Source organism: Tinamus guttatus, unplaced genomic scaffold (genome assembly GCF_059628265.1).
Source record: "Tinamus guttatus ecotype Peru unplaced genomic scaffold, ASM5962826v1 Tinamus_guttatus_pri_ptg000191l, whole genome shotgun sequence".
Lineage (NCBI taxonomy): Eukaryota > Metazoa > Chordata > Aves > Tinamiformes > Tinamidae > Tinamus > Tinamus guttatus.
Genome location: NW_028288725.1, coordinates 171384 through 197550, shown reverse-complemented (window position 1 = coordinate 197550; position 26167 = coordinate 171384).

The window sequence follows — 26167 nt, the reverse complement described above, 5'->3', positions numbered from 1 at the left end:
TTTCCTGTATGTGTATGTCTCAAGAAAGAAGCTTTCTGCAATTTTCCCTGCTGTTTCTTGAGGCTTTCTCAGCATAGTGAAGATGCAGGAAAAATGGCCAGAATCTCTCTCGCAGCTCTGGAAGCCAATATGTTTTCTTATGTTCCCAATTTGCATACGGCATTATGTGCTTCACTTGGAGTTTTTCAGGGCTTCTCGATTTCTGGTTCATGGCAGGGAGCTCTTTGGGTTGACCTTAATTTATCTGGGGGAAGAGATGGTTTAACATGGGGTCACCAAAAGCTGCAGTAAATTGTATGGATTAGTTCTTAAGAATGTGAATAATATTTTTAGCCATCTTTTCACCCAGAAACAATTTTATTTACAGATAAGCAACAATATTTACAGATAAACAGTAATCATAATTATTATTTTAAGATTCAGAGGTCCAGTTAGCATTGTTGTTTTTTTCATAGCAAACACCGGTTGCCAGCTGTCCGTGCAGACTACCCGTTTACTTTCCCTTTCCTTTATTCCAGCACAGCTGTAATACCTCCTGCCACTGCTTGGTGCAGAATGTTTTCTTTTGTATGTGGCTTTAACTCCTGCATATGCAAACTTCTTTTTGACCCATGAACAGTGTAAACTGATCTCATCCCACTTGGAACCGAAGTTGGTTAGGGTGTGCCCATACTCTGGTCACAGCCTCTTCTGTTGTTACCGTTCTCATGTCTCTTCCATTTCTAAATTATGTGACATGTTAATGCAGTAAACTGCATTGGACAGATGCTGAGTGTATACATGATCATGATACTACAGTACCCAAATATCTATTAGGTATTTATTTAAAAAAATACATACACAAATAACAAGATGGATATTGAACGTGTTGTCTCAAAGTCACAGAATCACAGAATGCTTAAGGTTGGAAGGGACGTCTAGAGATCATCCAGTCCAACCCCCCTGCTCCAGCAGTGACACCTAGAGCATGTGGCACAGCGTGGCATGCGGGTGGGTTTTGAAGATCTGCAGAGAAGGAGACTCCATAACCTCTCTTGGCAGTCTGTTCCAGGTCTCTGTCACCCTCACAGTAAAGTTCCTCCTCATATGGAGGAGGAACTTCTTGTGTTTCAATTTACACCTCTTACTCCTCGTCCTGTCACTGGCCATCACGGAGAAGAGCCTGGCCCCACCCTCCCTACAATCACCCCTCAGGTACTTGAACACGTTAATCAAATCTCCTCCTCTTCTCTTCTCCAGACTAAACAGGCCCAGCTCGCTTAGTCTTTCCTCATATGACAAATGCTGCAGTCCCTTAATCATCTTCGTGGCTCTACGCTGGACCCTCTTTAGAAGCTCCCTGTCCCTCTTGTGCTGGAGAGCCCAGAACTGCACCCAGTATTCCAGATGCAGCCTCACCAGAGCTGAGGAGGGGGGCAGGATCACCTCCCTTGACCTGCTGGCAACGCTCTTGCTGATGCAGGCCAGCATCCCATTGGCCTTCTTGGCCACAAGGGCACATTCCTGCCTCATGGTTGACCTGTTGTCAACCAGGACTCCCAAATCACTCTCTGCAGAGCTGCTTTCCAGCAGCTCAACCCCTAATCTGTACTGATACCTGGGGTTATTCCTTCCCAGGTGCAGGACCCTGCACTTGTCCTTGGTGAACCTCATGAGGTTCTTCTCTGCCCAACTCTCCATCCTGTCTAGGTCTCTCTGAATGGCAGCACAGCCCTCTGAAGTGTCGGCCACTCCTCCCAGTTTGGTGTCATCTGCAAACTTGCTGAGCGTGCAGTCTGTGCCTTTGTCCAAATCATTGAGGAACAATTTGAAGAGCACCAGGCCCAGTACTGACCCCTGCGGGACACCACTGGCCACAGGCCTCCAACCTGACTCGGCCCCATTTATCAAGCACCCTCTGGGCTCTGCCATCCAGCAGAGCCACTTCAATCCACCTCACTGTCCAGGGGTCATTGCGACTGAGCAATGACCCTTGCCAGTTCCCTCAGCATTCAATGAATGTCACTGAATGTTTGACCTGTTCTGTAGCATTTAACTCTGGTGCCACCGAAGCTTTCTGTTTGGTAGCAGATGGACGTTCAAAGCTGGAGCAGAAGAAGGGATTGCATCTTTGCCCTGTGTAGAAGACTAATGGCTGTAATGTTTCCAGCTCCTACCAAAACAAATGAGTTTAGCTGCTGAGTGCAAGAACAGGCTCTGGAGAAGTGTGATAAAGTCTGAGGTCCAATGTCATTTGGTTCAAAGTTTAGAACAGTGCATCAACTGTTGTCATTTTAGGACTCTCTTTTGAAATCTCGACACCTTGTTCTTTATTTCTATAATATTTTTCCCAGTAGCAGTATTTTACCTATGATATTTGATGATATTTAAGATTTGACATGAAGGGTGAAAGATAACTTGGCTTGAGTTCAAGATCACATGTACTTTTGTGGTCAGTGTCCTGAACCTCTTCTGAATGTGGCTCACAATTTATATCTTGGCCAGACAGATATGTAAAAGCTTCATTGCTGTATTGTTTGATTGCTATTTTCTATAAAGCTGAAGCTCTGACTGAAAACAAGGGATGTGGCTAATATATAGCAAACTGCTAGGCTAGGAATCAAATGATTTTCCCAGATTCCTAATGACTACCCGTAACAAGCCTTTATACCATTTAGTTCAGAAACAGAACTAGATTTCAGTTCTCCATTCACTCTGTAGTTGTTCTGGGAATTTCAAATGTCTTATGTTTGTATTGGTCCAAGTATTTATTAGAATGGCCCTCCAGCTACCCAAGCTTTTAGGCAGCTATAACCTAGGTTTGCTGTTTGTGGAATGGTATTTTTTGAAATGAACAGAGCAGATTGGAAAGTTGTTGTGCAGCAAAAAGAATGAGTGAACTCAATCTTCCCTACATGCTTTCTCAAATGAAAAGTTTCCTTTTTTATTAAATAACTTTAAGAATATATTTTTCTCATCAGCCTTTTACCTTAAGTAAATAAGAATATGTCTGAAAATTATTTTTGAGTATTGCCTGAGGGAAACCTCCATTTACCTGCAGGGCTTCCCTGAATTTGAAATGAGTCTCCTATGTTTTGTGCAAGATCTCTAGGTCAGATATTTTGTATCATGGCTGGGTACAGCTGTAGACATTCTCATCTTAGCAAATTCGGAAGTTATTTCTCTTATTTTCCAAAACTGTGTTCGTTGTGTATCTCTAATTTGGACATGTTTCTGTGAACATTATCTCCAAGGAATTATCTGGGGAGAAAAAGATTGATTTCTGACAATGAGAAATTCCATACATTTCAAGATGGTGTCTATAGATGAGATGCTTACCATGGGATAATGGTCTGTGGATGCCTGATGAACAGAACTCTGTATATTTTTAAAATTATTATTTTTAGTGCAGTAGGGTTTACTGACTTTAAGGATGGTCTCAAAATCTTTATTAATTATTATTAGTTGCTAGGCATTGATGTTTATGTCTATTCACATTGCAACTTGTATTTCCAAGCATTTAAAATTAACTAAGCACAGGTCTTTCTCTTGCACTTTCTCTCATTTCATAAACATTCATAGTCATTCCAGAAATGTGCTGATTTATAGAGAAGTTCTACACATTCATCCAAGAAAAATAAGCTCAATTAAGAGATGAGGGGCAAGGAAAATGGTGGTGAAGACACCAGTACAGGCTGGGGACCGACCTTGTGGAGAGCAGCTCTGCAGAGAAAGACCTGGGTGTCATGGTGGATGATAAGTTGACCATGAGGCAGCAGTGTGCCCTTGTGGCCAAGAAGGCCAATGGAATCCTGGGCTGCATTAAGAAGAGCATCTCTAGCAGGTCAAGGGAGGTGATCCTGCCCCTCTACTCAGCCCTGGTGAGGCCGCATCTGGAGTACTGTGTCCAGTTCTGGGCTCCACAGTACAAGACGGATGTGGAGCTGCTGGAGAGAGTCCAGCGCAGGGCTACAAGGATGATCAGGGGCCTGGAACATCTGCCCTATGAGGAGAGGCTGAGGGAGCTGGGCCTGTTCAGCCTGGAGAAGAGAAGGCTGAGAGGGGATCTAATCAGTGTATATAAATACCTCAAGGGAGGGAGTGCAGAGGACGGGGATGGTCTCTTTTCAGTGGTGGCCACTGATAGGACTAGAGGAAATGGCCGGAAACTGAAACATCAAAAATTCCATAGGAACTTAAGGAAAAATTTCTTAACAGTGAGGGTGACAGAGCACTGGAACAGGCTGCCCAGAGAGGTTGTGGAGTCTCCTTCTCTGGAGATCTTCAAAACCCGCTTGGATGCAGTCCTGTGCCACGTGCTCTATGTGTCCCTGCGTATGCAGGGGGATTGGACTAGATGATCTCTAGAGGTCCCTTCCAACTCTAAGCATTCTATGATTCTATGATTCTATGAAAATGGGGACAGAACAGCTCAGTTCTCTCTGTGGTGAAGAAAATATTGCAGCTGCGAAACTCAAGTTTTCCATTCATAACAAAATCAAACAAATCACCTGTCATTTCCATATGAATGTAGAACCCAGGTTGCCTGGAGACTTTCAAAATTATGTGTTTGCACTGCCTCCGGACCCATGAGTACCAGTTAGTTACATGCGCATACTGGTATTTATCTGTTTACACTCCTGTTCAGAGCCCAAATGGATTTTACTGGGACATCTGTAACGGTGTGCAAGTACATCCCTGTGTGCGTATACCTACTTGTGTTGGACAGACCTTAGGCTTCGTAACACAAATCTTCAGCTTTCAGCATGTAGGAAGGAGTAAAGAGCTTTTCTCTCCTTCCACCTTTAAAGAATTTGTTAGTGCAGTCTGTTTTCCTAGGTCATGCAAAATACGCATGACCTTTTCATACCCTTACGCAGAGCCCTTACATCTTCCCTTTCCCCTCTCTTGCTATCACCCTTGCTTAATCTTGTGCTATCACCCGTGTGCAGTGTGCCCCATTCGTAGGCATCAATGTGCCATTCAGTGAGATAAACACATGGCATTAATTCTGGAGTAAGCAGCTCCACAGTAAAGAGCTAACCTGCAAATAAGACTCTGACAAAATAGCAAACCATATTAACACTATAGAAAAATATCAGAATGAAACATTTTTCAAAGGATTCCACAGGACTGGAACATCACAGCCTGTAGAATAAAATGAAGAGAAGAGTGAATGGCTTCTATAAAATCATTAAGAAGAAAGCAGTGAAAAGTACTTGCAAAGGCACTGCAATGGCTTTGTCCCAGGAAACATGTACCCTGCTCTTGGTCCAAACTGCATGGTCAGGACATTTGTCTAAGAATGTTTTGCCTTAATCCAGTCTTGACTGATCCAGCAATGGAGCTATATAATAAGTATTAACAAATAGCCAGGTAGGGCATAAAATGCTGTCCTGATCAACTGTCAGGGGAGGTTTTGATACGATCCCAAGAGCGAGATTAAGACACAAACGAGGTCAAATGCCATACCACCTTGTTAGCTTTATTCTCATAAGCACAATAGGACAGAGAGAAGAAGAAGGGAAAAAGAAAGAAAAATAAGCAAGCAAGCAGGAGAGATGCAACAAGATTATAGTTACCACGACCACCAGTCCAGCTAAGTGTTGTTGGCTCTGTTTTGGTACAGGTACAGGTGCCTCGATGCCTTGGTGCCGGTGATGTGCACACCCTCAGTGCAAGTGATGTTCAGGGAAAGAAGTCGTTCATCTTGGTGCAGGTGATGATCCACACCCGCAGGGAGGGATCCTTTTATGTCCCCCTTCTCAAAAAGTCTTCCCACTTTCTTGAAGTTTTCTTGTAGATGTTGTTTGTATCATACATGCTGTGTGCTTTGATGTTCCTCTTCACCTGATTGGAATGCGAGCTGCTCTGATGGGCACTGCTGAGTCAGGTCTCAAGCTGATCTTCCCGGAGACAGCATGCCGAGACCAAGTAGATAGCTGATATTATAGTCTTCCCACAGACAAGATGCCGAGGTTAAGAAGTGTAAATGGTGAGAGCTAATGTCCTTGTTTGGGTCTTGAGCTGGTCCTCCCAGAGACAAGGTACCGGAGCAGTGTTCAGGTAAATGATGTGTCAACAATGTTGAGACAAGCACAATCCATAACCGTCTCTCACAGATGCAGCTATATGTAAAGACTCATTGCTTTGAAGTGCAACAGGAAGTACTGAAGAGTTCAGCAGCAAAATAAGGGAAACATAATTCAGCATATTGGAGAAGGCAGAACCTGATGGTGATTTTTACCAAAGTATTGTGGTGTTGAAAAGCTTGAAAATGCAATGTTGAAAGGTTTTGATGATCAACCACTGTAACTGAATGAATAATAGGAATATAGAGATATGTTTTTCATTTTTTTTTGTTATATTTTTGAAAAGAGGAAAAACATTAATGGTCTCTGCCTTTCCTTCAGGACAGAGTGTTGCTGATGGGAAAACTGCTGCATTCTTTTTGATAGACATAATAGGAGTGCAACACCTTTATTTTCTAGGTATGCCAAATAAAGTGAAACAAAGTGCTCTGACCTCCACCGAGTATTTGAAGAGTTGCTGGTTTTCTAGTTTTGGATTTTGCATCTTGCACGGGGGAGCCTCTGTCATGCTCTTTCATACTAGGTCTTTAAACTGAGGTATTAAAATGTGATATATGGAAAATATGCATTGTGGCATCAATGCTTCAGAGACACCTTGAAGGTCAGATTACATGGGCTCTGATGAGCCCTTCCTGAGTGCTCATTTCTGTGCTTCATTGCACAGTACACAGATTTATCTTTCTGTTTTGCCATAATACCATTTTATCATACTATTATTAGTTGAAACTAGTGTGACAGAAAGAGGGCTTTATGCAGTACTTGCAGATTTGAGATTTATATTGATAAAAACGGAGACACCACCAGAAATGGCTCTATCAAATTATTCTCTATCTCCTTTGTGGCAAACACTGCTGGGTGTCTCTGTGTCTTTCTGACCTTACCACACACGTGCTGTCTATCCAGGAAAATATCCAAACCACCATGATTCAGAAATCCTTACATGCTTCAGCATTAGTGTTAGAAAATGAGAACTTCAATTAAACTTCTTTCCTTCACTGTATTCTCCTGGATTTTTTTTTCCTTCCTCTCCTCTGAACTGCAGCAGGGCAGAAGTAGAAGCTTCCTGAGGAAGTAGTGAACACAACACTACTTTGAGTGGGGACAGAGTGCAGTTGAGTAACCTCTGAAGGGCAGTTGCTTAGGGCAACACATGTAGGGCTTGGCTATAGCTGCTGGTTCAGGTACATTTCCGAAAAGGCTTGAGAGAGGTCAGAAACTCAGAAGATTTGCGTGTGTGTGTGTGTGTGTGTTGCAGTGGAGAGGCAAACAATTTTTATTCATCTAAGCACAACATGAAGAAGAAGGATCTCTTTTTTCCATTGTAGAAATTCTGGGAATATGTCAAATTTTTCTCCTGGCTCCTTTCTGTTGGCTACTATTTCTTCCAATGTTTACATAAAATGCAAAGTATTTAACATCTGTGTCTTTTGAGTCAGTGATCTATCCTCATTTATCCTTACAGTGGTCTTGTATATTTTCTCAGAAATATTTTTCCTCTCATACTGATGGTGGCAATATGCTCCAATAGGAGAACTGTTTTATAAACCCTTGGGTGTCATCTGTTGCTGCAGCCTTCCAGATGGCTCAAAACCCTGGACATTGGCATGAGGTATTTACAGAGAAGAAATGGTTATACTTATTTTGACTTTTCTGGTAACAAATTAAGATTTTCAAGACCAAAACTCTGCTTATATATCTTAGTAACCCAGATTGTTACAGGATTTTTAGGTCGAAATCTTCCTTCCCATACAAGGCTTTCTGGCTTATCATAATTTAGACAATTTATGTACTTGGAATAAGGCAGTGGTGTTCTTTAGTTCCCAGTCTGCAATGATACAAGTCAAAAGCTTCCTCCTGGACAGCGAAAGGAGACCTAAATACTAGGCAGTTAGCTTATTCCGTTATGATATAGCCATATATTAATATTAGCTGTTTAATTAAAATATTGCACAACTAAGAGAGTATTTGTGCAAGTGAATAGGACAGCCTGAAGGATGTGCTTTTGCATGACAGAAGCAGGAGGTATTTCCTATCTTATGAACTGGGGGCTCTCAGCTGTGGGAAAACACTCATTTTATTCATGGATGAATGGAGAATAATTTTTGTAAGAGGATAGTGATGTACAAATCAAATGTTTTATTTTCTTACTGACAGGGCAATTACAGATGGCCATGCTTCAGGTGCCTTACATTTTTCAATAAATGACATTGAATATTAGGGATTCTGCTCTGTCTGTAGTAGTATGAAGTGTAATTGTGCAAAATTACTTTGTATTCTGGAATCTTAGACTACTAAATTGAAGTCTTTCTGGCTTGGAAATAGGATTCCTAACCCAGAAAATGCTGCCAGAGTTATTATTTGTCTCATAGAAAAACGACTAAGTTTGGGCTTATTTTGTCTTTATTTATGGACAGCAGCTATTACAATATGTGTTCTGGGGAGTTAGTTCAGGACTTCCAGAGACTACTGGTACATAACAGGGCCCTTCCAAAAGGGGTTATGTTAAGGTAGATTCTTTAGCAAAAGATGATCTCTGAAGTGCCTTGAAAGTGATGGCTCAGGCCAAGGTGGTCAAAGAAAGATGCAGGGAAAGACAACATGATGATGAATAGATGAATATGGCCAGTGAAAGAAGCTGTTGTAGCAGGAACTGCATAAGGGTGTGGGGTTGGAAAAGCATTTGGCTAGAGCTGCAGATAGTACAGTAAGGACCTTTAACTAGACTTATAACATGGGCTGAGCAGATGACACCAGCTCGAGCTTTTAAACTGCAGCCTTAAAATCTCAGTGGAATGAAGAGGAGTTTGATTTCTGACAGTATAAAAACATGAACAATGCATTCCTTCCACAGTCTTTTTCATGTATAAGCCTGCTCTAGCAAATGGACTTTTACCTAAGGCATGGAGAACTCCTAGACACCTTCTTGTTTACCTCTGACAAGGACTATTTGGGGCCCTTTTCCAAAATCGGATGCTGGATTTTTCAACCACTGGCTTCCTGGTGAGTAGTGTGAGAAACAACTCCAAAGTGTGCAGTAGATTGAGAAAGTAGGTAAAATAAGCAACAAAATCTGTTTACTTCTTCAACCCTTTAAATTCGTTGGCAGTAGAGCCCCTTTTCCCCTCCAGTGAAATAGATTTCAATAACTGTGTGAACCAGTGAAATTGTGTGGGTTTTTTTCTGCTGTTGCTGTCGTGTTCAGCCTGTTCATGGGCATGAGGTGGAAGAAAAGGATGTGTGAGTGATTCGTAGACTTGTCTGCTTGTACCTGTTGCAAGATGCCTTTTCAGACCAACAGGAACTCCTGTTTTTCTGTTTCTGTTTACTAAGTGTATGGAGTTGGCTACAGTCAGTATGTGATCTTGCCTGTCAAATATCTGTCTGCATGGAAATATGCCACATAGCAGTCTCTCTGTGTGAGGATTTCTGCTATTCAAATAAAATTTGAATCTCTTTAGGAAATCGGTATTTGAAAGGACTGCAACATATCTCATAGCTCCTAGACAAGTTGGGCGTGCTAAGCATACTGTTAGTCTGCATACCCACTTGGAATACCATAAAGTGTTTGTCAAAAGTATTCCCCAATTGCTGACTCCTAATTATGGATATAACTATATGCACCTCTTTCTCTAGCTCCCACATCTGAAGCTTTATTTTAAAGGTGAGTTTTCACATATATGCTCAGTTCTAGTAGGTTTAAGACTTCTGAGATGAATGGTTCTTTCTCTTATCTCAGTGATCTACAAAACTTTGTTTTGTTGTGTTTTTTTTTTTTCTGTCCCCCTTATACACAAGTTAGTGGTGGTGATATTCACATGAAAGGGTGCCAAGTACTTGTACAAAATTCACTGCAGACCCTGAGCAAAGATGGCTACATTAAAGTACTGCTTTGTCATCACCATTACTATTAAACAAATCAGTTAAAAGTAAGTATGGAGAAGCCAAAATGTATTGAAATTGCGAGATATTATGACAATACAATTTTTCCTCATCTCTACCACAGCATTGGAAACTTACATCAGGGGTCCTCAAACTACGGCCCGCGGGCCGGATACGGCCCCCCAGGGTCCTCAATCTGTCTCGCCAGTATTTACAGAACCCCCCCGCCCCCCTCCCCGGAGGTTGGTGGTGGAAACCAAGCAGCCGCAGATGACTTCCTGCCACTTAATCCGCGCGCCGGCCTCCGCAGCCCCCAAGCACCCGCCGGGACTGGGCTGAAACCAACGCCTCGTCCTCGACCTGCCCCCCCGAGGGGGCGCCTCTCGGCTACAAACCGCGCCGCCGCCGCCCCGTCCGCCTCCTGCTCCTCCTCCTCCTCCTCCTCTGCGATGCGCGGCAGGCGAGAGGCGCGGGCATCTCCTCTGCCAGGCAAGCTCAGTCGGCAGCCTCTGGACTGCGAGGTCCAGCCAACTCGGGCGAATCGCCAGAGCCCCGGCGCGGCAAAGTTCCTTCGGTCCCTTCTGGCCACCCTTTCTGGACTGCGCGGCCGGGCTGATGAGGGGGGCGGCGGCATCAGCAAGGTGGGCGGCTCCCCCGTCTCTCCCTCCCTCCCTCCAGCTCCCAGGCAGGACGCGCAAGCCAGCACCAGTGGGAAGCGCGCGCGCCATCATGTCAATAAAAAAAAAAATTGACTCCGAGTGCAGGGTATTCCAAGAAAAGTGGACTTCTGATTATTTTTTCACGGAGTACAAAGAAAGAGCTGTTTGTCTGATATGCCAGAATTCAGTGTCTGTGTTCAAGGAATACAATTTGCGTCGACACTACGAAACTCAACATAAAGATAAATATGATTCTTTGGTCGGACAAGTGAGAAAAGATAAAATACTAAGGCTGAAACATGGATTGACAACTCAGCAAAATACTTTCGTGAAGCAAAAGCAGCTCAATATATCATCACTTCAAGCAAGCTATCAAGTTGCCAAGTTCATAGCGTGCACTTGCAGAGCATTCATAGAGGGAGAATTTGTTAAAGAATGCCTTCTTTCTGTTGCCAAAGAGATGTGTCCAGAGAAGGCGGATTTATTTAGTACAGTGAGTTTTTCAGGACCTACAATTACACGAAGGATTGAAGAAATGGGGGAAATTTTGAATCTGCAGTTGCAAGACTCCTCAAAAAAACTTTGCTATTTCTCATTGGCACTCAACAAAAGCAATGATGTTTGTGATTCTGCACAACTTCTAATTTTCATTCGCGGACAAATGATTCTTTCAAAGTCACAGAAGAGCTTGCTGCACTGAGAAGCATCAAAGGAACAACTACAGGAGAGGATATCTATGAAAAAGTTTGCCAAACTATGAATGATTTGGAGCTGGACTGGGGTAAACTATTCAGTGTGACAACTGATGGTGCTCCTAGCATGGTGGGGTCCATGAAAGGAGTGGTTGCACGCATTAACAACGAGATGAACAAACGCAACCATTCACATCCAATAGCCATACGCTGCATCATCCACCAACAAGCACTGTGCTGCAAATCACTGAAGCTGAACTCTGTCATGAAAATTGTAGTTTCTTGTGTTAACTTCATTAGAGCTCATGCACTAAACCACAGACAGTTTCAGGAATTTCTGTCTGAGCTAAATGTTGCCTATGAAGATATTCTGTATCACACAGAAGTCCGTTGGCTGAGTTGAGGGAGAGTTTTGAAATGATTTTATGACTTTTATGACAGGTTTATGATTTTATGCTTTCTAAAAATAAAGAAGTACCAGAGCTCAAAGATGCAGAATGGAAATGGCACCTTGCGTTTCTGACAGGTGTAACAGAGCTACTCAACAATTTCAATGTCCAACTTCAAGGAAAGGGGAAGCTCATCTGTGATATGTATTCACATGTGAAAGCATTTCAAGTCAAATTAGACCTGCTCATTAACCAGGTAAAGGAGGAAAACTTCTGCCATCTTCCCACAACTCAAAACCTGTCTGCAGAAAAACCAGCAGTTGCATTCCCAAACAAAATATGTATGGATGTACTAGAAATATTGCAAAAGGAGTTTCAAAATAGATTTAAAGAGCTTTGTCTCCGTGAACAGGACATACAGCTTTTCCGGAACCCATTTTCTGTTGACATTTAAACTGTTGATCCGATTTACCAAATGGAATTGGCCAAACTACAGACTTGTGACTCACTGAAAGATGCATTCAAATCAAGCAGCCTTACTAATTTCTATGCATCTCTCCCCTCAGAGACATATCATAATCTCAGGAACCATGCACTCAAAATTGCAACCATCTTTGGCAGCACCTATGTCTGTGAGCAGACGTTTTCCCGAATGAAACATCTGAAATCTCCAATCAGATCCAGACTAACTGATGAACACTTGCATCACTTGCTACGACTAGCAGTGACAAATATGGAACCTAACACTGACTATCTCATTAGCCAAAAGCACGCCCATAATTCACATTGAAATATTATTTGTTTTTGTTGATTACAATTGTTCTTCATTTTAAATTTTGCATTCTTTTTCCTGTTTTTTTTTTTTTTATGCACTACTACAAATAAAATATGTGCAGTGTGCATAGGAATTCGCTCATTTTGTTCCAAACTATAGTCCGGCCCCCGACAGTGTCTGAGGGACAGTGAACCGGCCCCCTGTTTAAAAAGTTTGAGGACCCCTGACTTACATATTTGTGCTTACTTGTCATGCCAACTTCTTTGGACACGAACTCTGTCTTTTGCTCTGTTTCATTCACTGTGGTTGCTGATTGACAGATGAAATGTGAGTTCTTCCCAGTGAGCATTACAGAAAGGTCAGTCATGCTAAGTATGGGCTGTTTAGGACATTCTGTGGACAGCCCGCAGCTGGTGCCGGGCAGAGTCTCCTCCGCAGATGGGGGTGCTGAGCAGGGAGGCAGGAGCTGCAGCCATGCGGCCAGGGCGTGACCAGGCAGCTCATTGGGCGGCCTCGTGCGTGGTCAGCACGTCATTCCCTGCCTGATTGGCTGGTTGGGTTGCTGGGCTCTGCGTGCTGTCCAGGCAGGGCGGGGCTGCTCTGGGGATTGGAAGCTGGGTAAGTTGTGTTTAACCCTGTATAAAGATGTTTGGTTTCACCCCCGCCAAAGTCTGTGAATTTCATACGCTGTAAATGGCGCCCAACGTGGGGCTTAAAGATTGAAGAGGCCCAGGGAGACCGAATCCGGCAGCATAACCCAGCCAGACTAGGAACGGAGCAGAAAGAGCACCATCGCCTAATTAGAGGTGAGTGGCTTGGGAACCAAGTCTCAAGGAAAGAAAGGCAAACTAGACGAGCTGGAGCGCATGGTGCACGAACAGAACCAGCAGGTTTCTGGGAAGGATTTAGTCACTCTACCAGAGTGGATTTCAGGAGAAGGTACCTACTTTCCGGAAGGAAGGCACACCCCAGGGAGAGATGTAGGAAGATATCGGAACGCGCCTTAAGGAGGCGGTGGCGGATGGTGATACAGCCGCGGTAAAACATGTGGCCACCTGGTGGCAGATGACCTTAAAAATGGCTTAGGATCTTCAGGAGGACAAAAATAATCAGCCACATGCAGCAGCACCGTCACCACCACTGTATGGGGGGGTGGCCGATCCTCCATGCTACTGGATCCGCTCGACGGGATTTTGTTGTGTTTAACCCTAAATGAAGGTCTTTGGTTTCAGCCCTGCCAAAGTCCATGAATTTCATACACTGCAAGGACAGAGGCTGAAATATGGACTATGGACTATGGACTTTTCTCTGGCAGCAGTAGTGTTGCTGCTTAACACAAGAGGCTTCTGGCTAATGCCTAATACAGGCTTCTTTTGCATGCTGAGTGATGATAACGAGCATTTTGAGTAAGGGATGGAAGGAGAAATCAAGCAGTTTGCCACAGCTGACTGGGTGAGACCAAGTCCAAGCTCACATCTCAGCTTCTCTATTCTGTTAATGTCAAAACCGCTAAGTATCCTTTTCTGTCTAGAAGAAAAGACAATTTTCCAGGGAGTTAGGAGGATATTCCTCCTTTACAGAGCAGCACTTTTAAGCCATAAGAAGGGTCAGAAGCTGCTTGTGAATCTGTCATTGCTTATGAAATACAATTCAGCCTTATACAGTGCCTGGATGCAGAGCTCTGTATGTGTGCAGCCAAGGCTCTGTTACCCCTCTGGGGAGACAGTGAGGAGATCCTGTTTCGCAGCTCTGTTGCTCGTAGATGTGCTGAGTGTGGCGCCTTTGGCAGCGAGATTGTATTGGAGATGGAAATTTCTATGATCTGTAGAGTCATAAATAGGCATTGTGTAAAGCCAAATCCAGACCTTGGAGGGAGAACACTGAACCTTGATAATGCTCAGCAGAGGCCACTAACAAAGGAAGGTTGTAATACCCAGATCCCTGAAGAAGAATGAAAAGCAAAATGTTATCTAAACCAACAAAGAAGTAGTTAGTTCAGAAGAAGCAGGACTGCTGTTCAGGCTGGTTTCCAGCCAGCCTGACTACAAACTGCTGTCTAAGGAAGTTTAAAGGCCAAAGTCACTGTGAGAACGAGAAGGATAAGGGAAGCGAGACCACCAAATTGAGGGATGAGACCCCCTTCTGGAATTTGCGCAGGCGCAGTCCTAGAAGGATGATATAATAGAAAGGCGGAGATTTACACGCCTCTGGGTGGCCTCCTGGCATGTACTGGCCCTACATGACCAGACGCCCCAGGGGATAAAATACGAAGGGCAGATTTGGGGGACAGAGACTCCCAATATCGAGGCCAATGTTGTCTCCCGTGGCGATGCCCGCTATGATTGAGAACCTGCCGGCCCCTCCAGCCTGCTACCTTGGAGAGAGGCATGGTCTCAAAATTCTGCTGGCAAGTATTATTCAGTAAGTAATCTTTTCATATTCACATGTACTAACCAATTCGTGTTCGTTTGTACTTGTATCTATGTTGTGTTAATTAAAGGCATCATTGTTATTAAGTCTATTTCTTGTCCTTGGATTGCCAAATCCCAAGCCCATCTGGCACAGAGATTGAGCTCTACTTGACAACCAACAACGTAGTAAGGAGGAGTTAGGGAGTTTTATACAACAATTTTAGCCATGAATCACCAGGGAGATGGTGAGGACAACAGCAGCATGTTCACTGTCTTGGTGCAGTGAGTGTACAATGATTTTTGGTAGACATGTCAGAGAGTGGGGTCCACTGAGCTTGTGGAAATGCATTAACCAATATGGAATGTAGAAAGCAATTATGATTTTCGTGCTTATTCTGTTTGCCTATGTAAAATAGGTGCATACACGTCTTAGAAAGCAAATCCATTTAGAACAATTACTTAGGAGAGGGTGACTGAGTGAGGGTAAAGAGAAGAGTAAGATGGGATAGGAGAATGATGTCTGACTTATCCCATTCAGGTTTCTCTCCTTTATAGTTAGACTGGCTACTTGTGTTGTACTCATGATTACTTTCACTTGATAGTGAGAAGAATATGAGTACTTCTTTATGGCACTTACAAATCACTTGTCTGGCTTAGCAGTGCTTAGTTTTCTTCCCTAGAAATGCATTCTTTGTATTTTATTTTCCTCTTGCTCCTCTTGAATGTTACATTGGTTCCTTTGGGGGTTGACTTTTCTTGCCATCTTTTGTCTGCTGAGACTACAGTTCTTAAGATACCTCTGCAGTTAGTTGGAATATTCACTGCAATTTGAAATTCAGTGTTTTTCTTTACTACCCTTCTTTTTTTTTCCCAAGCACTCAATCCTACCTGTAAGATTTGTTGCAGTTTTAGAATCCATTTGCTTATTGCTTTTATATCGCTGCTTAACTGTATTAGCCTCTCCTGCCCTTTAGCTTAACCAGGTTGAATTTCAATTACAGCTTCCCTCTCATAAATATTTCTTCTCTTTATGTAGTGGGCTTTTCTACACATCAGTGACACAGAAACATAGTTCCAAAGTTGTATCCCATTACCTCAAAAGTCAGGTTTCCAAATGTCAAAATCTTTTGTGTTCTTCCTTCAGGTCTTATTTTCTTTGAGCACTCAGTATTAGATAATAACCCTCTATGGGCTCAATATGATCTTTCCCAACATTGCCCTTATTCTGCTGTTTGACTAGCAAAGTAAATGGCAGAATTCGTCGGCTACTTTCACGCTACAGGAAATCCACTATGTTTTAGAGAATCCAGTCAGTATTCATAAAAACACACATGCTGTTTATTTATTTTACCCATTTTAGCACATGCTGTAGATGCTACTTTCACTTCCAGAGAATCATTTGGGCCTGAAATATTTGTATTTGACTGCATTTTGAGTTTCTATCTCTACTGCACAAGTGCACATTTGGCTTTTTTCTGTTGTACATTATGGAAGGGTGAAAGCATTCAGAATATTGAATTTTGAGGGATCAGTGTGTGTTGCATTGACTTTGATGGAGCAAGAATCTACCCTAAGTATGTGGTGCTGCTTTAATGTATTTGGGAAAGGAATTTGGGTTGTTCCCTTTAAAATCTGTAATGAAAATTTTAATACTACTTAGACCATTTCCTTTCTCGTGTAAATCATGATACATTAGTCTCTTTCCAGTTCTTTAAAAGCTTTCTACTCATGGAAAAGCATTCTCATTCAGGTGAATTTTAATTAATATGGGAGTTAGACTTTTTCTAACATTTTCTTCAAATGATTTTCCTAACGAGCAGAAATAATATCTGATGTCAATTTCAGTAATTTCACTAAGATTACGCAGGGCTGTGGATTAATCATTACATTCATTTCATTTTCTTGACCTGTAATATTCTCTCTCTAGAAACCCTTACCAAGACTATAGGAACCATTGTAGAGACAGTCTGTTGTTTTCTTTTTCTTGAAAAGAAAAAAGGCCCACTGGGGCAGGTGGGCATCTTGGTCATCTTCTGCCAGTGGAGCAACCAGAGAGAAACGGCCCTGGCCCTGAATTGAGGGCGCTGCTGGGAGAGGCAAAGCAGAGTGCATTGCGCTGTGTATGGATCGGGATTTGTGCAGCTGTTGGAGAACATTGTACAGCCTAAGGATACTTAGCAGTATTTACATGCAGCCTCCCCACGTGCTAGCAGGCCCAGCATGACTCCTGGTTTTCTCTCTGAGGTAGCGTTGCTTCATGCTGCTACTGACCCTGTGTAATTATCTTGCAGGCATAGGTCAGTGCATCTGGAGCCAGGCTTAGCTTATTGACTGGACTGTGCAGTGGCCACTTTCAACTTCCAAATCACTTTTCCTTTAGGGAGCTGCCCTGCTCCTGCTGCTCCTGGGCACAAAAATAAGCTTATAATAACTGAGCTTTCATACTTTGTCCTGTAGATTTTTAAGGTACTTGGTAAGAAGCTGCACAAATGCATCTACTTCTGAGGCAAGGAGGAAATGATCAAGCGGCCATCATGCAAATAGAGTGGAAGAAATACATATTCCTCATTTATCAAGTGACACAAAATCCTTGAGGCCAACCACATGAGACTGAACCTTATTTCGTATGGCCCCTCTGGGAAGGCTGTCTCTTTTTGCTTCCTAATTTCTCTCTGGCCCTCCAGAATTTCTTCCCATTCAGCACAGGAGGACTGGGCTACTGCTGGACTCTTTCATTGGCAGGTTTCTTATATGCTGAAATGTGCTTCCAGAAAGAGGAGGGTTGTGAGCTTTTTGACCCAAGTGTCAAACCCAATTCACGGTGTTTTGAGAGCTGTGTTCCTTGCTGTTATAATCAAGAAAGCAGAGCTGTGTTCATTTAGTAGTATATTTGGTCATCTTGCCTCCAAAAATCACTGGTTTGATCCAAGTGAAACTTTTAGTCTTTTCATAGAATCATAGAATGCTTAAGGTTGGAAGGGACCTCTAGAGGTCATCTAGTCCAACCCCCCTGCACACGCAGGGTCACCTAGAGCACGTGGCACAGGACTGCATCCAAGCGGGTTTTGAAGATTTCCGGAGAAGGAGACTCCACAACCTCTCTGGGCAACCTGTTCCAGTGCTCTGTCACCCTCGCTGTCAAGAAATTTTTCCTTAAGTTCCTGGGGAACTTTTGGTGCTTCAGTTTGTGGCCATTACCTCTAGTTCTGCCACCAGTGAAAAGAGGCCAGCACCATCCTCCTCACTCCCTCCCTTGAGGTACTTATAGACACTGATTAGATCTGATATAGACACTGATTTTGAAGCTGAAGATATAGCAAACTGGGCCATACCTAATCGCTATTCCTTGGAAACACAGGAACCACTATAAATTTCAGTACTAATATTGACTTTAATAAAACGTCTGTATCTAATCCCTCTGTAATGTTACTATGTTGGACAGAATTGGAATAGATGACTGAAGACAGAGATATTCAGTATTTCATGGGATTCATTTGGGATTTTTATGTAATTGAGCTCTTATGTATTTGGCCTAAATTCTGAAAAAGCTTTTGCTGACCCTATAAGATATGAAAGACCAATCAATTGTCTTTGCGCCAGATGTCCTATCTTTTAAGGAGCCGGCATTGCACTGAAAGAAGTAATTCTAAGGAAAGGGTCTGTTAGTATTCATCGCATTGGATAGCGACTGCCCTTGGTATGGAAGGTTTTAGTTCATTCTGTTAGTGAAAAATTCCACGAGAATCTTAAGATGCCTTGTAATCTCTGAGGATCTGTGAAATAGCACAGGTTCAATCCTCAGATTTTGGAACTGAATGGCTGGTGGGTTATGCTGAAGCAGCAAGATTTGAGATGGTTTGGCTGTTCTTTTTAAGCCCTCAGAGAACAGGCACTAAAAAAGAGCCCCCATGATGGAGAAGAGTTTGGTTTAAAAGAAGCAGACACCTTTTACTGGGACACATTTAAACCTTAATCTCCTGTCTCCTCTCCTTTGGATCTGCTACAGGATCGTAGTGCCCATTATCCAGTAAATGTAATTAAAAAAAAAGTACATAACACAGCTTTTAACTAAGTAAGGAATCTTTCTAAGACACTAAACCATCCAGGACTCACAGAAAAGTTACTAGTTTATCCACTCCAGCACTGGAAGATAGTTTAGGTGGTCCTTGTTGTGTGGGTGCTGAAGAGCTATGAGGGGTGTTGCTCTCAAATCTTCCCTGCTGTAGCAAAAGTGAATAAGTGCAGTAGTCACTGAACGAAGAGTGCATCGCTTTTCATCTGAGTATGGAGGAATGTAGCAGACCTGCTTATTGAGGCATTTGTGTTAACATAGTGGCAAAAATCAGAGAAAGTTTGTTTATTAAGGTTTCAAATAAAGTTGTGAGCAGATGAAATCAGGGGAGACTGTTAGACTTTCATTACAGAATAGGATTATTTAGGCTGTTTGCTAGAAAAGTTTAGATCTTATATATCCTAGTAAGTTAAAAGGTCTCTATATTTGAGACCTCAGCTGCTAGATCCTGAAGAGACAGAAGCTTCAGCCTGATGAGGCTGCTGAGACACAGAAGAACTCACAGAAGAAGTTAGCTAGAGATCTGACAGAGAATGCATGTCTTCCAGTTTTTGAAATTTTCTGTTGTATAGAGTAGATATGATGGTCACGTAATAGTAAGTGTTTTGGGGTTTTTTGTTTGTTTTTTTTTGGTTTTTTTTTTTTTTACTTTCCTAGTAAAAGGCCGTAGGTACTGTTTTGACATGACAGTGCAAGGTCTCAGCCCTCACTTGCGCTGGCCTCAGCTCAGTTTACTTTTGCTTGTGTTAGCTGTGATTGCCTAGCACTCAGATGATTGCTGCATCCTCTGGCTTTGGTTTTGCTTTTGTTTATAGCAATAACAAGCAATTATTTTACATGGCTTGAACTGTCTGTATACAAAAGGTGATACTGCAGAGTGAAAAGGCCAGTAATAGATGTTAACAAAAAGATTATTTTGTATATGTGGCAATTTTAGCTGCATTACACTTTTCTAAATTATTGTAGACTGTGAATGTCAGTGTTATTGTAATTTGACTAATAATAGCTGATGAATTTTGATTAGAATGTTAAGATATTAATTAGACTAACAAAAATTCTCAGTTCTGTACATCCATAGTATATTCCATTTTGACTCCTAACAAGATTTTGAGTGTAACAATCAGATCAGTTTCACGTGGGCTCCCTTTGCTTGTTACTACTTAAACTTGCCAGAATCTTTGTAGATCACCACTTCTTTGGGTGTTTTTTCTCAGTCCTGGTTTTTAACATGCTTGGCGAGTACAGTATCCATTTAAGTGCCCGAACCACATAAATTGCAGGTGGTGGTTTCTAGTGTATGAAAACAGACATGAAAAATTGTGAAAACAATGTAAAGGATCTCAGTGGTAAAGGCTAGGGAATTTGCCTTGTCTTGCACCTATGAAGGGTGCTCTCAGCTACTCCCTTCATACCCAGCCGGCACCTGCACTCAAGCAGCTCCCGTGCAAGAGACAGCATCTTAGCTTGAATTGGGGACATATAAAAAACTCTGGGCTAACACAACAGCTTTTGATCCACGGGAGCTAAAAATACGCATGTTTTTCCATTTCAGTCCACTGCTTTGCATTGGGGGCAGCAGCTTTGATACAGAACGTATATTTCTATTCCCAGATTCACAGCATCTGTAAAAGCTTTTGGAGAAGCCATGGGCCTAATTTTGATCTTTTATGGCCCTTCTGACACACTGTCCTGCAAATTTACTAAACACTCCTGTGATTCAGTTAGGAATTTGACTCAAAGTCCAAGAGACCCAAAAGATCTATTACATTAATGTGAAGGGCAACAAATCTAATTCTATCCACGGAGTCCAAACAATGGAAATAAAATTATGATTTTGGTCTACTTTTTCCCTTTACTGCAGCATAACCTGAGAGTAAAGGAAAAAGTAGCAACTTCACATCTGCATCAGAGGGCATGGCAGATGACTTAGCTTCTAACGAAGACAGAATGACAGGCAAGACAAGGCAAATTCCCTAGCCTTTACCACTCAGATCCTTTAGATTGTTTTCACAGTTTTTCATGTCTGTTTTCATACACTAGAAACTCAGAGCTCTAGGTTGAGATGAATCCTAAAACTCTTTATATTAGAGCCTTAGATTACAATGTCAACAATTCCATGGAAAATAAAGTGAAACTGTCCCCAAAATATATTCATTTCTATCCCTCAGCTGGCCCTAATCCAGAGATAATCAATATCTAAGGAATCTCTCCTCTGATGATTCCTCTGATCCTAAAGAGAAAGGGACCAAGCAACCTGTCACTCAGAACTATTCACATTACTCTGATCCTATACTTTGTATTTTAAATCTGAGTCAGAGATCAAGCCAAAAATATACTTTATCTGGTAGTCTAGAATGTTTTCAAAGCATTAGAGAAGTACAATTTACGTAAACAGTACATAGACTGATCAAATACATATAGAGCAGGTACCAAGATAAAGCACATATTAACTTGGATAAATACTGATTTTCACAAAATAACTTCTACAAATTTAGACAAGTCTAAATAGTATTTATCCAAGAATTCAAAATAGCTCCCAAGTTACTACAGTATTCTACCCTTTCCTGGATTAAATTAAACCTTGCACAATTGTTGATCCATTTGGTGGTACATTATCATTTACAAACAAAACATTTCATTAATATGGAGGTACTGCTGATTCTTGGGGAATGCTTACTTTGTAAGTCAAGCAGGGATAGCAGCGCTGAATCGAGTGCCCTATGTGCAATATTGTTAACCCCTGTATCCTGAAACCCCCAGCAGACCCACACTGCTGAGAGTTTCACCACAGCAGTAGCTAACTAAATCTTGTTTATTTTGCCATACACTCATCTTTGAGTCATTACTGCTTTACACAGATTTTCTCTGCTTCCCTGCTTCTGCAATGTGCATTGTTCTTTACACGGCAGAGCTTGGTACTTATTTCTGCTTCACAAATTGGCATTACCCTTATAAAATTCAAGAACACTATTAAAGCTCAGCAGCAATTTAATAGGGAGCTGAAAACAAGCAGTAACTTGTAGCTGCAGAAGTAGCTGTTTGCTGAAAACTGTTGACAACACCCTCTCCAAAGAGAAGAAAAAAAAAAAAAAAGAAAAATCTAACAATAGTTGGCACAATTCAGTAGTTCATTAACTTAAGAACTGACAAAGCTTCTGAAATCAAGTTGTGACCAGTCAAATAAACCCTCACAATGGGAGAAGGCTCAGAGGAGACCAGCAAGGCCCATGTGTCCACAGAGCTCCAGGGCAGAATGAGGAAAGGGATTGACCGCAGCTGTTTGAGAGAAAGCCCAATTTATCTGAACATGAAGGACATTGGAGGTGGCCTCTGTTTTAGATAAATGGCAACAGTGCAACCACCATCTCTAGCAACTCAGTGAAACACATCTTTGTGTGTTTCCCTCCCCTCTCCCCCAGTTAATCAAAACAGTGTGCCTCCCTGAATTAGCTAGACCAGCACGGAGTGGTGTGTGAAGGGGAGGGAAGTTGGACATGTATAATGGCTCCCTTGAGGACGTATGGAGGAACAGGATCTCTGTGATGGTGAGCCAAAGACCTTTATTTAGGGTTAAACACAGCTTGTATAGTTTCTGATCCTGGAGCAGCCCCTGCCCCACCTGGGCAGCATGCGGAGCCCATCAACCCAGCCAGCCAAACAGGCAGGAGATCACGCACCAACCGCGTGCAAGGCCACCCAATGACCTGCCTGATCACGCGCTGGCTGTGTGGCTGCAGCTACCACCTCTCCTGCTCAGCTCCCCCATTTGAGTAGGAGACACTGCCCATCAACAGCCCCAGGCTTACTGCAACATATCCCTCTTTTTTGTTTTTTGGCATTATGGTTCCAGTGAGGATAATGAAGAAAGGGAGGATGAGGCCGCCGCTAGTGCCAGTCAGACCCATCGCACAGGAATCCACTGTGGGCCTTGATCCACAGATCACAAGAGAGACACTAGCATACCCTCGCCCCCATGTTATCAGTGGTACTGCTTTTTCCACTAGCCTGTCCCCAGGTCCTGCACCTCCACCATGATTTTATGAAGTTGGGTTGGTTCTTTTCCACCAAAATGCCACAGCACTGGCAGGGCTTCATCCGCTTTCCCTATCCTCATGGTAACCTATTTGCCATAGCAGAATTTGTACTTCCACCAACTAACCCCCTCCACGGAAGCAGTAGAAACCACTAAGAAACTCCATTGTAAGTAGGTCATCAGTCAGTTTGGAGATATGTGTTGTTCCCACAGTCAACAGTTGGTGGTTTCCAACAGCAGATGGTTTATGGGTGGAAGAAAAATTCTCTTTTTTTTTTTTGTTGAATGCATTTCTTCCTCCTCAATTCTTCTAAAAGGCGTCTTCATCAATTCTTGCTGTTTCTCCAGCTGTTTCAGGTTATGGGGTTTAAGTGGTGATCCTGGTAGCGGCTGGCAAAAGATGTCATTCACAGGGGAAGCCCTGAACCTTTATTTAGGATGGCTGCATAACAGAGGTGTCAGTATAAACACTTCATATTCACAGGTTGTGATTTCTGCTACGGAGAGGATCTCGTGCTTAGCTTCCAGATGGCAGGTATACATCACTGTGCTTGATCCGGGTAGGTTTTTTCTGAAGCTACAAGGTGTGCCATTTCCCATTTTTACAGGATAGTATGGAGACATTTGCTCTTCTGTATTTTTTGTAGGTATCTCTTTTGCACTCGCTTTTGGATTTTCCTTTTCTCCTTGATCTGGTTCTGACAGTGGGTTATCATCATTTTCCCAAGATAGTATTCTTGCTTATTTCCTGACCAGTTTCTTTCTCTTCTTAAAAAGGCCTTCCAGCAATTCTCCTGAAGTAGGACCGTTGTAGTCCTCCTCTTCTTCCTCATTGCCACTGGACATGAGCGGAAGGATATCCCCAGCGGTCATGACGATGCAGTTACACAGAACCCCACTCGCGGGCAGGCTGAGCTTGGTGCCGGGCCCGGCCGCCCTGCAGGGGGCGCTGCGGCTCGGCCCGCCCATCGTCCACAACAGGATCCTGCCCAGCAACGCGGCCGCTACGGGCACCGGCCCGCGCCGCCGCCGCCACCGCGTCCTGGCGCCCGAGGGTCGCGCCGAGCTGAGCGAGCCGAGGCGACCGCGGAGCCGCCCCCACCGGCCCCTGCCGCCGGCCACGTCTGCCTTGTCCCATAGTGTCACCCCGACCTTAACCCACGTTGGCAGGCCGTACACTGTATGAGTATTTAGATGCAGTTCTTGCTCACGCGCCCATATCAAGCTCTGTTTCAAATCAGCCGCCTCTCCTGCATTCTTCTGCTCCTGTTCCCCATCGTTCTCGACTGCTCACCTCCATCTTGCAGGAGGCGCTTGTGTCTGCGCGGCTTCCTTTCAGCCTTCGTTCAGTCGAGCTATGCCCCGCTGCGACAAGCAGTCTGTCACCTATCTCTGTCCCTGTTCAGGCGCTATTTGCTGCACCTGGTGAAGGAGCAGACTCTGTTCCTTTGTTAGCTATGAACCTGTAGTTCCCAGCCGCTTACCTCTTTCCTTTCAAGAGGCTTTTCGTGCATGCACATGCTTTCTTTCAGCTGACTTTTATGCTTCCTTTCAGTGTGAATCCTGGAGCTCAGCTGGGCGGTGCAACCGGAGGGACAGCTAGTCTTGAGCCCCACACTGGGTGCCATTTACAGGCATATGAGGAGTGGGGTCTCTGCGGTGCTGAGCCAAAAACCTTTATTTAGGGTTAAACACAACTTACACAGTTTCTGATCCCAGAGCAGTCCCCGCCCTGCCTGGGCAGCACGCAGAGCCCAGCAACCCAATCAGCGAGATGATCATGCGCCTACCATGCGCGCGAGGCTGCCCAATGAGCTGCTTGGTCACGCGCTGGCTATGTGTCTGCAGCTCCAGCCTCTCCTGCTCAGCACCCCATCTGCCGAGAAGACACTGCCCGTCACCAGCCTCAGGCTGACTCCAACATCCCTGCAATATATATATAAACAACTAAGGAAGAAACTTTGTAGAGAGGAATGGGCTAGAGCTGGTTTAAGGCTGCATGTTCCTTCCAGCAACTGGGGATGCCCAGCGTGGTGATAGTGAGCATACTATAAAGGCCAGTACTGAAAGACACGTTTGTATTGTGCCTGAACTGTATATTGCAATTCCTGTATTCTGCTGTGTTGCGATTTCAGTGTATTGCTAAATCAAAATCCCATACAAATCCTTAAATAAATAAATCTGATATTAAACATTAAATCCTCCATATGTGGAATATCTAAGAGTCCATTGGACTGTATGGGGCTCAGACACAAGTGTTCATGATGATATAATCACGGAAATCCCTCCTTCCCATTGGTTGACCATGTAATTTCTTGTTACCCCTCCAGTACTAGCTGCATCAATACTAACCTTTGAACTCAATCTGTAGTCTGTTAACACAGCAATTAGTTTAAGCCCCAAGAAAAGCAGGTGAAAAATGGTAATTATTTGTAAGAAGAATTACTCTGTATGAGCTGCACACGAACAGTGCTGCATGCAATGGCTTTGCTCCTTCCTTGCCTGTTTGTTTTTCTTTGGAATATGGATGACCCGAATAAATCTCTATTCCATCAGATTCCACAAAGGAGAACCCAAAGCTCTGATTGGAGTCACACATGCCAAATAACCTAGAATGGTTAAATTCAGCTTGTAACTGCAAATCATAAATCAAAGTCAGAAGCAGCACAAAAATATACCCACTGTAATTACAAACCAGATTAATACTTCTGTATTGGATATACCCTCCTTTCCCCACCTGACTTCAAATACTCTTGCCTGTCCAAACCTGATGTCCAGATACAGAGTTTTCCCTTGCACTTTCTAATTTAATCAAAAGGCTTCCTCTCATCTGGCTCTGGGGGAAAAACAAAAACAAAACAAAGAAAACAAACACCACACACAACATTCCCTACCTGGTCCCAGCACTCACCTTGCTAGCACTGCACTGGATGGAGCTCAGTGGCTGCAGCCTGCAGGGAAGATTAAGAGGAGGAAGTCCTTCGGAGCTGGCCAGCAAGTTCTTCATGTTCCCCACCCTGGAAGAAAAAGCATCCATTTAGTTCCTTCCAAAACAATTATCATTTGTTAAATGGAATTTTTTAAAAAATAATTATAACTAATGGACCTAACAAAAACATCTCTCTACACACATAGGCACACCTAAGCACACATACGGTGTAACTAGAGTGCATGTGGACCACCAGT